This window comes from Bombina bombina, chromosome 2 (genome assembly GCF_027579735.1).
Source record: "Bombina bombina isolate aBomBom1 chromosome 2, aBomBom1.pri, whole genome shotgun sequence".
NCBI lineage: Eukaryota > Metazoa > Chordata > Amphibia > Anura > Bombinatoridae > Bombina > Bombina bombina.
The window spans coordinates 594,914,768-594,931,967 of NC_069500.1; positions in this window are offsets into that span (position 1 = coordinate 594,914,768).

The window sequence follows — 17,200 nt, forward strand, 5'->3', positions numbered from 1 at the left end:
CAGGCGTCTGTTGTTATAACCCCTTGTCAGAAATCTTTGTTCCATCACATCCAGTTGTTGTTCCATAAGGGATTGATCTAAGTTGTTCATCACAGTGCGTTTAAATTGAGAAATCGGTAGAGCTCTTTTTAATGCTGGAGGATGACAACTCTGAGCATGAAGGAGAGAGTTTTTATCTGTCTCCTTGGTAAAGAGAGTCGTCTGTAGGCATCCATCCTTCTTGAAGATCCTCAAATCGGGGAAATTAACAGTATCTCTACTGTATATCATTTGAAAAGAAAAACGTATTTGTATTGTTAAGTGATTTTAGCATGTTCTTTTAGCTCTATGTCTTTCCCTGTTTAGATACATAGTGGCTTATAGTTGGGGATTTATGAATAGTATGCTCTGTTAGGCATGCTGATGTATCTATGAGAATGTCTTGCATATTTTTTTTTTATATTGTCTGTCTTGCTTTATTTATGTGCTTAACATACTGTTACATCCGATCATGATAATGTTCTTCAGATGTTTGGGACGTATCTCATTTATGTAATTGTTCTCCATATTTGAATACCCTGCCATGGGGATATCTGTTGCTGCCAATACGGATAACAATTGGTACTGGGTTGTGCCTTTATCTGTATATCGTGACAATGATACTGCATCTCAGGAGGTTATACCAGATTGGCCGATTATGACATGTATATATATATATATATATATGTTTATGTTTACTTGTGCCTCGATTGGTTGTATTGGACCATGCTCCTTAAATTTCATTGGTTCGCTCGTTTCTCATTACATATACACTGATGACTGTATCATATGCTTAGCACTATTATGATTCTGTTTTCCTCTTTTCCAGCCTGGAATGACCGCATAGATTATTGTCCATTATTGTTTTTAAAGTCTGCACTTTTGGAAGGTTCACGGCGGATCGCCAAGTAGCATCCCGGTTGCCATGACAACAGATAATATGTGATTGTAACACGTGGTTGCCAAGACTTCCGGTACAACACTGGCGGTGCCTCGGGTGGGGGACACGGGTCTATTTAATTTAGGTAAGTAATGTTGATTTCATGTATGTCAGTTTGAGGATGGGGGAGAACCCGAAACATAACCTTATTAAAGAATTTGTTTGCTAATAAAGTGCTGGTGCTTTTCATTCTGGACTATATAACTATATATATTATGTATTCACACACACACACACACACACACACATATATATATATATATATATATATATATATATATATATATATATATATATATATATATATATATATGCGAATATATATATATATATATATATATATATATATATACAGAGTATCCCTCACATTTTTGTAACTATTTTATTATATCTTTTCATGTGACAACACTAAAAAAATGACACTTTGCTACAATGTAAAGTAGTGAGTGTACAGCCTGTATAACAGTGTAAATTTGTTGTCCCCTCAAAATAACTCAACACACAGCCATTAATGTCTAAACTGTTGGCAACAAAAGTGAGTACACCCCTAAGTGTACTCACTCAAATTGGGCCCAATTAGCCATTTTCCATTTCCGGTGTCATGTGACTTGTTAGTGTTAAAAGGTCTCAGGCGTGAATGGGGAGCAGGTGGGTTGAATTTGGTGTTATCTCTCTCACACTCTCTCATACTGGTCACTGGAATTTCAACATTGTACCTCATGGCAAAGAACTCTTTGAGGATCTGAAAAAAAATCATTTTTGCTCCACATAAAGATGGCCTAGGCTATAAGAAGCTTGCCAAGTCCCTGAAACAGAGCTGCAGCACGGTGGGCAAGACCATACAGCGGTTTCACAGTACAGGTTCCACTCCGAACAGGCCTCGCCATGGTCGACCAAAGAAGTTAAATGCACATGCTCAGCATCATATCAAGAGGTTGTTTTTGGGAAATAGACATATGAGTGCTGCCATCATTGCAGCAGAAGTTGAAGGGGTGGGGGGTCAGCCTGTCAGTGCTCAGAACATACGCCGCACACTGCATCAAATTGGTCTGCATGGCTGTCGTCCCAGAAGGAAGCCTCTTCTAAAGATGATGCACAAGAAAGCCTGCAAACAGTTTGCTGAAGACAAGCAGCCTAAATACATGGATTACTGGAACCATGTCCAGTGGTCTGATGAGACCAGATAAACTTATTTGGTTCAGATGGTGTCAAGTGTGTGTGGCGGCAACCAGGTGAAGAGTACAAAGACAAGTGTGTCTTGCCTACAGTAAAGCATGGTTGTGGGAATGTCATGGTCTGAGCCTGCATGAGTCCTGCCGGCACTGGGGAGATACAGTTCATTAAGAGAACCATGAATGCCAACATGTACTGTGACATACTGAAGCAGAGCATGGTCTCCTCCCTTCAGAGACTGGGCCTCAGGGCAGTATTCCAACATGATAACAACCCCAAACACACCTCCAAGATTACCACTGCCTTGCTAAAGAAACTGAGGGTAAAGGTGATGGACTTGCCAAGCATGTCTTCAGACCTAAACCCTATTGAGCATCTGTGGGGCATCCTCAAACGGAAGGTGGGGGAGCGCAAGGTCTCTAACATCCACCAGCTCTGTGATGTCATCATGGAGGAGTGGAAGAGGACTCCAGTTGCAACCTGTGAAGCTCTGGTGAACTCCATGCCCAAGAGGGTTAAGGCAGTGCTTGAAAATAATGGTGGCCACACAAAATATTGACACTTTGGGCCCAATTTGGACATTTCCACTTAGGGGTTTACTCACTTTTGTTGCCAATGGTTTAAACATTAATGGCTGTGTGTTGAGTTATTTTGAGGGGACATCAAATTTACACTATTATACAGGCTGTACACTCACTATTTTACATTGCAGCAAAGTGCCATTTCTTCAGTGTTGTCACATGAAAAGATATAATAAAATATTTACAAAAATGTGAGGGGTGTACTCACTTTTGTGGGATACTGTATGTATATATATATATATATATATATATATATATATATATATATATATATATATATATATATATATATATATATATGTGGACAAAGAGAAAAATTGTGACAACGGCGCAAAAATAGGTGATGCTAGTGAAAATTCCTGAAAAGAAATATTTTTATATTATTATATTATATATATATATATATGAATGAAGTGTAGTTAGCTCACTATGCTGCCCCAAAATTACTTATTAGAAAAGTGGGATCCCCAAACCCCACAAGACCAATAGAGCCCAAAAAATATAGAACCAAGAGAAGGTAAAATATAGAGGCGCTTAGTAAAAAGAGCTAGTTACTGTATCTATAATAAGACACATATAGTACAAAAAGTCACAATATTTGACTGCTGAATAATATAGGGGGAATAAAAAAGTTAAAAAAACAGATACATATATAAAACTATCACAGTGTGTAAATTAAATTAAAATTATATTGCTAATATCAAATACCTGTAGCTATCTGTAGTATATATAGAGACTAGTCTAGCAAATGATATTGTTATTGCTAGAACACCACAGGTGACAAAAAAGGTTTGCAGTACATACAATTAGTACAGGCAATTTACAAAAGAAAAACCACAAAAATGTACATGCAGTTAGAGTCCATATGTGATACTGTTGTGCAAGAAAGGAAAAGGTGGAAATCCCAAAGTGGCGGATCACACTGTCCCCTCAGGGGGTTCTACTTACTCTCCTTTACCTCAATCTGTACACACATACACGACCTTCATTTTTCCTCTGAAGAAGAAGGTTGTGTATGTGTGTAGACCTTCGAAACGCGTTAGGACTTCTATGTACTTATATTCTATGTCACTATACAGCTTTTGAACTGTGCTGTATTGGTCTTGCACTAAACCGTTTTCAAAATACGAATACTGTTCATGCCAATATCTGGTTTTATCTCATTATGCTAATAAAATACCTCATATCCATTTGAGGTTGTCTAGTGTGAGTGCTATTCTATACATAATTGTGCATATAAATCCATATTAACGGGGTTGCACTATTACTATCTTTCTGCTTTTCCCATTTCATCTATGTGAGTGAAAGCGTTGGAAGACAGAAAACAAGCCATATGATACTTGCCACCACAAGGAAGGACTTTCTACTTACCCCACGCGACACTTACCTCATACAGATTGAGGTAAAGGAGAGTAAGTAGAACCCCCTGAGGGGACAGTGTGATCCGCCACTTTGGGATTTCCACCTTTTCCTTTCTTGCACAACAGTATCACATATGGACTCTAACTGCATGTACATTTTTGTAGTTTTTCTTTTGTAAATTGCCTGTACTAATTGTATGTACTGCAAACCTTTTTTGTCACCTGTGGTGTTCTAGCAATAACAATATCATTTGCTAGACTAGTCTCTATATATACTACTGATAGCTGCAGGTATTTGATATTAGCAATATAATTTTAATTTACACACTGTGATAGTTTTATATATGTATCTGTTTTTTTTTACTTTTTTATTCCCCCTATATTATTCAACAGTCAAATATTGTGACTTTTTGTACTATATGTGTCTTATTATAGATACAGTAACTAGCTCTTTTTACTAAGCGCCTCTATATTTTACCTTCTCTTGGTTCTATATATATATATTATACATTAAAGTTATGTTTTGTGTTTTGAATATAATTACTTACAAAATTGCATTATTCTTCACTTAGAAGAAAATGTTTTTTTGGTAACTTTGTTGCTGAATACAGAATGCCAGCAGATGGCACTATAATGTTTTGGTCCGTTAATGTAAAAGTACCCATGGGTAAAGAAATTTACCCACCCCAACTATCTTTTTTGTCTCTATCGGGGGTTTCAAGTGGGGGAAGCCCCCCTTGTAAGCGTTATTCCCCAAGGTTCACTTGGTGTGGATGCCAGACAATAGTTGGGGCTTATAACTTCCCTCTCGGGTGCATGATTCTCTTTCCTCGCATTGTTCTTGCTGCTCTTACACCTGTAACACTTAACCTTAGCCGCCCTTGAACCACCCAGATGGAGGCAAAAAAGATAGTGTAGATGGGTAAATGGCAAACAGCTCTTAACATAGTGCAGGAGCACAATACATGTAGTTCAATGGTGCCACAGAACTCTATGTGATTAGAGAGGGAGCCTGTGATACACTATTTTAAAAAAAACAGCCGCACAGAAGAAGACAGCTTCATGCTTGAGGAAAGTATACTTTTAGGTGACAAATTAGACTTTTACATAATTATGCACATAGTGCAGAATTATGTAATATTATTTCCAAATGTACTGACCCTCTAGTTGTACACAACTTAATTTATTCTACATGACACCCTCAGCAAAGTGCTATGACATTCCAGGAGTTACCTACAACCTACTTGTGCATCACTGCTATAAGTATATTTTAGTGTGCTATAGTTAGCAATAAAAATGTAAGACTTTGTTATACCAGCATTATACTAATATTAAGAGAAATGTTTAAGTTTCTAATTAATTTAATTAATGTTCAATAGTGATGTTGGATTTTAGTCTCAATTAACAAACACAACATATGGGGGGGGGGTCAATTCCAATCATGTTGATCCTGTTTATAATTTTGTTTGTCTCCTTATACAACTTTTCAACTTTCATGATCTGGCTGCTCATACCAACAGTGGCAACAACCCTTTTTGTTGATGATTGAATCACTCCAAATAACAAACTATAATGGAGACGTCATCAACATACATTACATATACAAGCAAGAACAAAATATGCCAACAAGATATTGACAGAGAGGAGAAGATAATGTCAGGAGACATGAGAAGTTAGCAGGATGAGGATGAGTGGCCTGGTCAGTTGGTAAGAGCAGATGGGCAACCTGAAGAGTAGTTTTATTTTTTAGAGTATTGATTTCGTTTTTGGTGGTTGACAGACATTATTGGTTATTAATGATTTGCAAATGGAGATGGAATATTATAGGAGTTATCAAGCTCGGCTGTGCTTGGTTTGTGATAGTTGTGTAAAGATTGTAGTTGAGACCAGGTTTATCCCTTATTTACTTGAATAATATAAATTAGATCGATAGACAGATAGATATAGATAGATGGATTCAGTTTTCTTCTAACTGCATCTGTTACAAATGTCATGTTTAAGCATGTATTATCTGGTATAAAGATGAACTTGCTGATGTGTAAACATTGAACTTTTATCTATGTGGAATAGGCCCAATTTAAATAAATCTAGGAAAAATTCTTAGCGGCTGGATAATCATTAATGTGATAGGAGATCTTTTTTTGCAAGTCATCATGCACAGCATATTTTTTATCTCACCATTTTATTACACTAACCATTCAGAATTTTAGCTGCACACTGAAAGAAATACAAAAAAAAGCAAGTCATGGTTTGCCATTTAAAGCAATTCTGTGGCAGTTTTAAAATAAATGAATATAACAAATGTAAAGTACATGTTTAAGCCTTGCAGGGGCTCAGAAGCAGTTCCTGCTGCTTTATACATTGAGCCTATTGAGGGAAAAGCAGCTAACAATGACTAAAGAGAGGAATAATATTACAATTGGGGAGGAGGGGGCAGTAACAAGTTATAGATGTTAAAGAGACATGTAACCCCCAAAAAATATTTCACTGTTTAGATAGATTTTCTAATTTCTAATTTACTTCTATTATAAAATTTGCTTCATTCTCGTTATTTTCATTTTTTTTTTAATTATGCAGCAATTCATTTTTGGGAGCTAACAAAACACAACTGGGTAACCAATGATAAGAGGCATTCATGTGCAGCCACCAATCAGCAGCTAGCTCCCAGTAATGCATTGCTGCTCCTGAGCCTATCTAGGTATCCTTTTCAACTAAAGATACAAAGAGAGCTAAGCAAATTATACAATAGAAGTAAATTCGAAAAAATTTTAGAATCACATGCTCTGTCTTAATCATAACAAAAAAATGTTTTAGGTATTATATCCCTTTAAATAGAAACAGTTCTTAATTTACATACATTATAATACTATCACCTAGATCAGTGATTTTCAACCTTTTTTTTGCCGTGGCACACTTTTTTACATTAAAAACACCATCCCAAAATTGTAATAAATCACACATTGTAAGGATTCAATTAAATTAAGCTTTATTAGCATGCATGACAGTCACTATAACTGTATTGCCAAAGCTAGAGGCACAATAATAACCATAAAAATCTCACTGATAACAACAACATGCATCAACAACAAAACATCAACAAGTGCAAAAAACAAAAATGAACAATGAAGAAAAAATAATTTATTACAAAAATACAGTACTGAGTACAGTGGTACACCAAAGTGAACAACAGTAGTGAGGAAACACGAACAATAAACAAAAAGTAACAGTTTAGTCTCTCAATTTGTATAGTTACTAACTCAGTGTGAAACCTGGGTCTGTTTAGATAAACACAAAGCCGATATCCTGGCAGGAACTGAAGAAAGGCACACACAAAGCTCTTCCTCAACAGCCCTCAGTCTCTCTGTTTTTAGTTTTTATAGCAGTCATGCTTGAAAAGCTCAGTTCACAGAGATATGTTGTGGAAAATGAGAGCAATGTTGAAAAAGCTTTGTTTGCCAGAATGGGGAACTCCTTGGCAGCAGTCAACCAAAAACTGTCCAAAGGTAGATCAGCAAAGCTTAGCTTTAAACCACGGTCTTGTCTCAGTACAGTCAGTTCCTCTTGTTCCTGCAAAGTCATATCCTTTCCAGAAACTGCTCCTGAGCTGTATGGGTCTCTAACCCAGTCAAGGCATTCAGTAGAGGTTGAGGGGAAATAAAATGACAACTTCTCCTCAAGGGTTTTCAAATGTTTACCAATTATCTCAAACAGCACAGAAGTGTTGACATCTCCTTGACATTTCTGGGTGAGTGGGAACATGTCAATGTTGTCACTTTCCAGATGTTGTCGCCAGAGGTTCAGCTTTGAACGGAATCCGTTAATTTTTTCTGTGCTTGTGAGCAGGTTTTCATTTCGGCCTTGCATTCATGTGTTCAGTTCATTCAGATGCTGAAACATATCTGCCAAGTATGCCAGCCTTGCACACCACTCATCACTTGCAAGCTGCTTTGAGTCATCACATCTCTGATTAGTCAAAAACACTTTTAGTTCCTCCCGTAGCTCATAAACACGGGCCAGCACTTTGCCGCGCTACAACCATCGGACCTCCGTATGGAGCAATAAGGCTTTATGCTCTGCACCCATTTCTTCACACAATGATGCAAATATGCGGCTTTTCAGAGGCCTTGACTTTACAAAGTTTACCATGCGCACAACATCATCCAACACAGAAGCTAGGTCTGCTGGTAAAGTCTTGGCAACAAGCGCCTCGCGGTGCAAAAAACAGTGTGTAACAATAACATCTGGTTGTTTCTCTTTCACTCTGCTAACAAAGCCTTTTGTGCGCCCGACCATAGCTGCAGCCCCATCAGTGCAGACACTCGTGCAGTTTTCCCACTTAAGTCCACCTTGTTCAAGATAATCTGATGTGACCCGAAAAATTTCCTCTCCTGTTGTTTTTTCTGGTAATGCCTTGCAAAATAGGAAGTTTTCTCTGATGGCGTCTCCATCCAAAAAGCGCACATTGGCCAAGAGTTGAGCATGTCCACTAATGTCCGTAGACTCATCAAGTTGCAGTGCAAATTTCCCACTGATGTGTATCTTTTCCAAAACAACACTTTCAATGTCAGCAGACATGTCATCAATACGTCAAGCAATTGTGTTATCTGAGAGTGGGACTTTGGCTACTTCTTTAACCGCGTCAGGGCTAAGCATCTCAGCCACAATGTCTTTGCAGACAGGTAGTATTAATGTCTCTGCTATAGTGTGTGGCTTTTTTTATTTGGCTATGAGTTCAGCTACTAAGTAGCTAGCTTTGAGAGCTCTCTCAGACACCTTTGCATTTTTTTTTCATTAAAATTCCCTGCTTCTCATTGTGTTTACGCAGGCGAACAAAATATTCTGTGTTCTTGTTTTGAAGTGACTGGTGTTTTGTTTGGAGATGGCGTTTAAGCTTGCTTGGGACCATGGCATGGTTGGATAGCTTTTCCCCACACACCAAACATAACGGTATAGGTGCAGTCGGATCCCCGGTGAAAGTAAATCCAAATGAAAGATAACTTTCGTTGTATTGCCTTGAGCTCACCATTTTTTTTTTTGTTCACCACTCACACCAGGCTCTTCATTTGAATTATTTGCAGGGCCTAGCTCAGAGTTGGCATTTTTCCTTTTCAAGAACTTATCCATCGCTGTAGGAGAACTGTCTGGGATGAGTACGTAGGAGGTTAGCAGCAACTACCGACTTCTGTTCCGCTTCAGGAGTGCACTTAAGCAAGAAGGCAGGGCCGTACTGGGAATAAAAAGCAGCCCTGGAAAAAATAAAAGACGAGCCCTATATTTTATCAAGATATATATATACTGTATATATGTATGTGTTTCAGGCACACCTGGTCAGTGGCCATATAAGCCTGATGGGCAGGCACATCTGGTCAGTGGCGAGATCACAGGGCGCTGTATACAGAGATCACAGGGCAGACACACTTGGTCAATATCTATATACACACAGAGGCCAGGCACCATGCTCTGCATTTATACTAACAGGAAACCACAAACAGATACCTCAGTATATGTGAACAAAATAAACATAGGTAAGCCATCTGGTCAATGTCTATAAAAAAAACCAAAAAAAACACAAAGCACCGTCTCATCTCTAGGTAGGACATTCTTTCTACAGAAAACTATCCACTTTAGGCTTGTCTGCGTGTGGACACATAATCATGCACACTAAATACATGCATGCAATCATGCCCTCACTATATAATTCTACTTCAGGAGCTGTGAAAAAGTGAGACAGACCTGGTGTTATGCAAGAAACATTCTGCATTCACTGACTTGCTATCCATATTCTGTGTCCCAAACAGGTACATCATTACCCCACCCACTCCATTGTCAAAGCATTTACCCAGTCGACCCCATGCACCTGTGCCAGGCCCCAGGAGGTACCTCACCATTCGCAGACAGCAGGTTGTCATGTGCTGAGAGGGGGTGAGGGCTCCGGTCAGGGCCGGTGCAAGGATTTTTGTCTACACAGGTAAAGGTGCATTTTGATGCACCCTCCCCAGTCCCAATACCCCCACAACGACACCATAAAACTTCCCAACTGTGTGAGAAGAGTGCTATCTTTAATATGACACACATGAACTAACACCCTCCAGTGGTGAAAAACTGTAAAAATGCCCTAAGAGAAGAGGTCTTAAGGCTTAGAAATTAACATATGAACCTCCAAGGTTTAGCTTTCAACTAAGAATACCAAGCAAAATTGGTTATAACAGTATATTGGAAAATTGTTTAAAATGACATGCCCTATCAGAATCATAAAGGTTTATTTTGGACTAGACTGTCCCTTTAACAAAACACAGTTTGCAGGAGGATCACTACAGTAAATTAGCAAATATTATTCAGTTATGACAAATGTGTCCCATTTATGCCAGAAAGAGGACAACAACAAAAAATAACTTTTGCTATTGAGCCCACACTAATTATTGCAGCCCCAAATTTGCTTTTATACCTCACATGGTATTTTGACATTACCAATTTCTTTTAAATCTGACACTACAAGAAATGCAAGAGTAGGGAGGAGCGAGTGAAAACAGGCCATTTGGTATGAAATCTGCAATTACATTTTTACTGACCTAATTTAGACAGAATATTGAGACTTCTCCATCAGTCTAACAAAGGTAAGACTGCAATGAAGGGGGAGACACAGGATATAAATATATAAAATATACATATAAAAATACTGCAGCTTTATTTTTAAAATCCATCTGATGGATTTTAAAAATAAAGCTGCAGTATTTTTATATGTATATTTTATATATTTATATCCTGTGTCTCCCTCCTCATTGCAGTCTTACCTTTGTTAGACTGATGCAGAAGTCTCAATATTCTGTCTTGTTTGTGAGGTACTGTTGGGGCAGGAGGAAGCACCTTACTAGAAAGTTACTGTTAATTAGAAACAAAAATATAGCCAACAAGCCCCAGCACACACACATCTCAACATGCATGCAGCTACTGCCCAGCGTTGAGAGCCCTCCCTCTGCATCTCCCCTACTAACCGTCCTCTGCTCTGTCTCCTCATGTGTGTTTCCCTCTCACAGCAGTAGCTCCAGCGCAAGTGCTCCGCCAGTCCGCTTCCAACACCCAGCCTCTCATCACGTGACGTCACTAAGCTCAGTCTCACTGGTACCGGCTCAGCGCGCAGCAGCAGCGCAACTCTGAGCTACTTAGTGACGTCACGTGAGTCGTGAATGCGGCCCCAGCCCAGTGCCCAGTAGTGCCTGTGCCCACACAAATGACATGCCCAGGGCCCCTGCAAAGTGTGAGTCGCAATGTTTAAAAACTGACAGTGTGTGCCGTGCGCTTACATTATTCACACTAATATGACTATTTTCCAGGCTTAGGGCGCTCCCAGCATGTGGCGCTGGATCTGCCTGGAAAATAGTCATATTAGTCAAGTGTGAAAAATGTATGCGCACGGCACACACTGTCAGTTTTTAAACATTGCGACTCACTTTGCCTAAGGTGGTTAACCTCACAGAAAGCTAAATCTAGGTGCCTTTTTTTAGTTTGTTTCACCCTTGTATTTACTTACCGCTTTCAGAAGCTAAAATGTATTTTTGCCACCATTTTTTACAAGTCTTAGATAAATGAGTGAATAAATAATAGTCTATTATTTATTACTACTCATTTATCTATGACTTGTAAAAAATGGTGGCCAAAATACATTTTAGCTTCTGTAAGTAAATACAAGGGTGAAACAAACTAAAAAAAGGCACCTAGATTTAGCTTTCTGTGAGGTTAACCACCTTAGGCAAAGTGAGTCGCAATGTTTAAAAACTGACAGTGTGTGCCGTGCGCATACATTTTTCACACTTGACTAATATGACTATTTTCCAGGCAGATCTGGAAAATAGTTCTTAACTTCCAGAAAATAAGACTCCGCCTGGGACACGTCTAGACTCTAGAGCAGGGACACTGCATGTGTAGTCACGTGCGCAAAAAAGCTGTGACTGACTGGTGCACTGGGTCTGTATGTGGTCATGTGACATATGTGACCAATAATATTGTAGAAAACATTATTTATTTATTTTTTTAAAAAAAAAATTGCAGAGCAGCCGGGTATGCCACGGCACACCTGAGGATGTGTCACGGCACACTAGTGTGCCGCGGCACACCGGTTGAAAAACAAGAACCTAGATTATGAGTTGTGCGTTATGAGTCAAATAGCAGCGTTGTGGCCCATAATACATCATTTTCCCTAACGCAGCCATTACGAGTCTTGTCGGTATAGCTGTACCGTAAGCCTTTTAGCCTGTAACACAACGTAAGTACTGCACTCGTAAAAATTATATTTTTTCATGGGATTCTCATAGCACCGGTATTACGAGTTTTGTGTTCTGGCTAAAAACCGAGCATTACAGTCTAAAATGACAAGATCCGTAACGCCATCTAAAGTCAGTAGTTATGAGTTTTACGCTACAAAGCTGTAACATAAAACTCATAACTAAAGTGTTAAAAAGTACACTAACACTCATAAACTACCTATTACCCCCTAAACCAAGGTCCTCCCGCATCACAAACACTATTTAAATATTATTAACCCCTAATATGCTGTCCGCCCACATAGCCCCCACTATACTAAAGTTATTAAGCCCTACACCGCCGCCACTATAATAAAACCTATTAACCCCTAAATTCGAATTAGCCAATAGAATGAGAGCTGCTTAAATCCTATTGGCTAATTTGAACAGCCAATAGGATTTTAGCAGCCCTAATTCCTATTGGCTGATTCAAAATTTTCAGCCAATACGAATACAAGGGACGCCATCTTGAATCACGTCCCTTGTATTGAAGATTCAGTGTACGGTGGCGATAGTATGAAGAGGATGCTCCGTGATGGATGTCTTCAGGATGGATACGCTCCGTGCCTCCGGGATCAAGATAGAAGATGCCGCCTGGATGAAGACCTTGCCACCTGGATCAGGACTTTCACTCCGGGATGAAGATCGTTCAAGCGGGACTTCAAAAACTGTAAGTGGATTGTCAGGGGGTTAGTGTTAGGCTTTTTAAAGGTTTTTTTGGGTGGGTTTTATTTTTTAGTTTAGGGTCTGGGCAGTAAAAGAGCTAAATGCCCTTTTAAGAGCAATGCCCATACAAATGCCCTTTTCAGGGCAATGGGTAGCTTAGGTTTTTATAGATAGTTTTTTTTTTGTGGGTTTGTGGGGTGGGGGTTTGTAATGTTATTTGGTATTTGTATTTTTATTTCATAAACAGAGCTTATTTCTTTAGGGCAATGCCCTACAAAAGGTAATGTATATTTTAGGGGGTGTTTTACTTAGGGCAATGCCCTACAAAAGGCCCTATTAAGGGCCCCCCAAAAGGCCCTTTTAAGGGCCCTTGGTAGTTTACCTCATATTCAGGACCACCACGGACCAGGAGCGGAGGAAGAGGAGATTGGAGCTGGGTATATCTATTCTTGATGTAAGGCTTGAGCAGTGAAATGTGGAAGACTGGGGTATGCGCAGGGTTTTGGGCAAGGCCACTTTCTAGACAACAGGAGACAGTCTTTTCAGGACCTTGTAAGGGCCGATAAACCTAGGCCCCAATTTGTGACATGGTTTACGTAAACTAATATGTTGAGTAGAGATCCAAACATGTTCACCCACTGGGATGGCACGTACATAAGCTCTATGACGATCGGCAAAGTTCTTATATCTGGAGACAGCTGAACGTAGCTGAGAGCGATTATGTTGCCAATGAGTGGTGAGTCCAGTGACGTGTTGGTCTGCAGCAGGAACCCCAGTGGACTGAGCAGAAAGAGGGACGACATGAGGTTGATACCCTGCTTGAAATGGAGAACATCGAAGAGAAGAGTGCCAATGAGTGTTTCTTGCCAGCTCTGCTAGGGTTAACAATTCAGACCAGTTGCTATGGGGAGCGTTGACAAAGTCTCTGAGGTAGGCTTCAAGATCCTGGTTTACTCACTCAGTTAGTCCATTGGTCTGAGGATGGTAGCCAGAAGAAAAAGAAACAGTGGTTTCCGATCAACTTACAGAAGACTCTCCAAAAGGTAGAGAACTGTGGACCTCTGTCGGAAAACGATATTCACAGGAATGCCATGAAGTTGTACCACATGCAAAAGAAAAAGAGACGATAATTCTTGGGCAGAAGGCAGTTTGGTTACAGTCTGGAGTACAAAATGAGCCAGTCTGGAAAAGTGATCCACCACAACCCAGATAACCATATGGTGGTCAGAAGGAGGAATGTCCACAATGAAATCCATTGTTATGTGTGTCCATGGTTGTTTAGGAATGGACAATGGTTGGAGAAAGCCAGGAGGCAAGGATCAGGGAGTTTTGTTGGCAGCACAAGTTATGCAGGCTTTCACATAATCCTGAGTGTCAGACTTCATAGTAGGCCACCATACATGTTGGGAAAGACGCTTGAAAGTCCTAGTCAAACCAGGATGTCCTGAGAGTTTGCTATCATGAGCCCAGGATAGCATAGGGGTGCATAGGTTCAGAGGTACAAAGAGGATATTGGAGGCCAGGGGGGCTCTGGGAGGTTTAGTAGACTGGGCACATTGCAATCTTTGCAGAAGGGTAGTATTTAGTTGAGCAACCACACAGGAGGGGGGTATGATGTGTTCAATAGGAGCTTCAGAGGAGTCACTTGAGTGAGGGAACAGACGGGAAAGTGCGTCCGCCTTCTTGTTATTGGTCCAAGGAAGAGAAGAGAACACAAAGTTAAAATGGGAAAAGAACAAGGCCTATTTGGCCTGTTGGTGATTAAGTCAATGAGCAGTCTCTAGGTAAGTCAGATTCTAGTGGTCTGTAAGAATCTGAATGGGATACAGAGAAAAGATTAGTATGCGCTAAGAAAGGATACTATACACTCTTCTAAAGACACAATCCCTATTATGTGTCAAATGACCATACACACAAATGTTAAGCTAAGCTTAAGGGTAGAAAAGTGCGCCTACAAGGCTAAAAGTATCAAAACACCTTTTAAAAAATATATTTAATAGATAACAATGTTTACAACAGAATAAAAAGGGACCTCTCCCTATATTATAAAATCATATGGATAAATAATGGCCAATATGTAACAGAGATGTCTAAATATAAAAGCAAATATCATCTAACAGATAGATCTCTGCAAACTGTATATAACATCAAGGGATTAAAAACAAAACATAAAGGGAAATCCCTGCTAGATCATAGGTCTAACATGCACAGTGTCCAGTGGTTGTGCAGCGTGTGTGTTTACACGGGGCGGTATTTTATACAGATGAAGATAGGAATACTCGTTAGTGAGACTCTCCGGTGGTTAGTCTAATATAGTTGCCTGAGTTCATATAAGGCTTTATAAGGTGACAGTGTCCATAAAGCACTGAGGTATTGAATAATAGTACTTTACCGTATTCCGGTGGTAAGTCTCGGTCAAATCTTGGACCGTTCGTGCGGCTCGCAGACGCTCTCCACAAGGATTCTATGCAAACCTGCTCACGTGTCGGACGGCGTCCCTTTATTCCTCGTATTCAAGGAAGTGTTACTGCGCGTTGCCAAACAGCTGTTTGGAGACTTCTACTTGGAAACCTTTTTCTCCAATGATGTATATGTTCAGCCCTTAGAGGTTTCTTATGGGCTCACAGTGATAGATAGAATGTACAGATTCTTCCTCACTTCCAATGTAGTAATTCAGAGATTAACCCGGGTTAAAAGTGCTGTACAAGAGATGCTTCAAATAAAAGCTGCAATGTCACTTAAACAAGCGACACGTTTCGCCCTCCCTTGGGCTTTATCAAGATGTTTATGACATGCAGCTTAGACTCTTATATAGGCTGTATTATAACGTGATAGGTTTGCAGATTAATTGATAGGTTGCACCTTCTTTTCTCTTAAGGTGGTATGTGTTCCTTTAATGCATTGTTTCCATCGGCTCACCTTTAGTATAATGTTTTTAAGGTGGAATTATAAAATTATGTCACCCATGATCTAGAAGTTTAGAATTCTTATTTACCTTGGCATACAAATACAAATAAAAATAAAAATAAAAATAGAAATAAAACTCCCTCTATAAAATATACATAATAGGAGTTTCACAGATATTAATATACAAATACTTGACATTATTTATACTTATATGATATCTATTATTTCTTAAAAAAAAAATAAGAATAAAAAGTAGGTTGAAATGTATTTATCAATATCTACTCTGTGTGATATTAGTGTCATATGGTGTACCTTCTATAAATTTGTGAAAAAAATATATTATTCATTTTTAAGAATATAATAAAATCGTGCCAGCAATGTGTCTGTATTTTTCCTTCATACCGTATAGCTTGTGTTTACGTTTTAAACAATATAAATCTATAGTTTGTGTAAGTGTGTGTGTAGTGTACTATTTATAACTTAGCTCATAGTCATATGTTTGATAAAGCCCAAGGGAGGGCGAAACGCGTCGCTTGTTTAAGTGACATTGCAGCTTTTATTTGAAGCATCTCTTGTACAGCACTTTTAACCCGGGTTAATCTCTGAATTACTACATTGGAAGTGAGGAAGAATCTGTACATTCTATCTATCACTGTGAGCCCATAAGAAACCTCTAAGGGCTGAACATATACATCATTGGAGAAAAAGGTTTCCAAGTAGAATTCTCCAAACAGCTGTTTGGCAACGCGCAGTAACACCTCCTTGAATACGAGGAATAAGGGGTGACGTCAGACGCCGTCCGACACGTGAGCAGGTTTGCAGAGAATCCTTGTGGAGAGCGGCTGCGAGCTGCACGAACGGTCCAAGATTTGACCGAGACTTACCACCAGAATACGGTAAAGTACTATTATTCAATACCTCAGTGCTTTATGGACACTGTCACCTTATAAAGCCTTATATGAACTCAGGCAACTATATTAGACTAACCACCGGAGAGTCTCACTAACGAGTGTTCCTATCTTCATCTGTATAAAATACCGCCCCGTGTAAACACACACGCTGCACAACCACTGGACACTGTGCATGTTAGACCTATCATCTAGCAGAGATTTCCCTTTATGTTTTATTTTTAATACCTTGATGTTATATACAGTTTGCAGACCTCTATCTGTTAGATAATATTTGCTTTTATATTTAGACATCGCTGTTACATATTGGCCATTATTTATTTATATGATTTTATAATATAGGGAGACG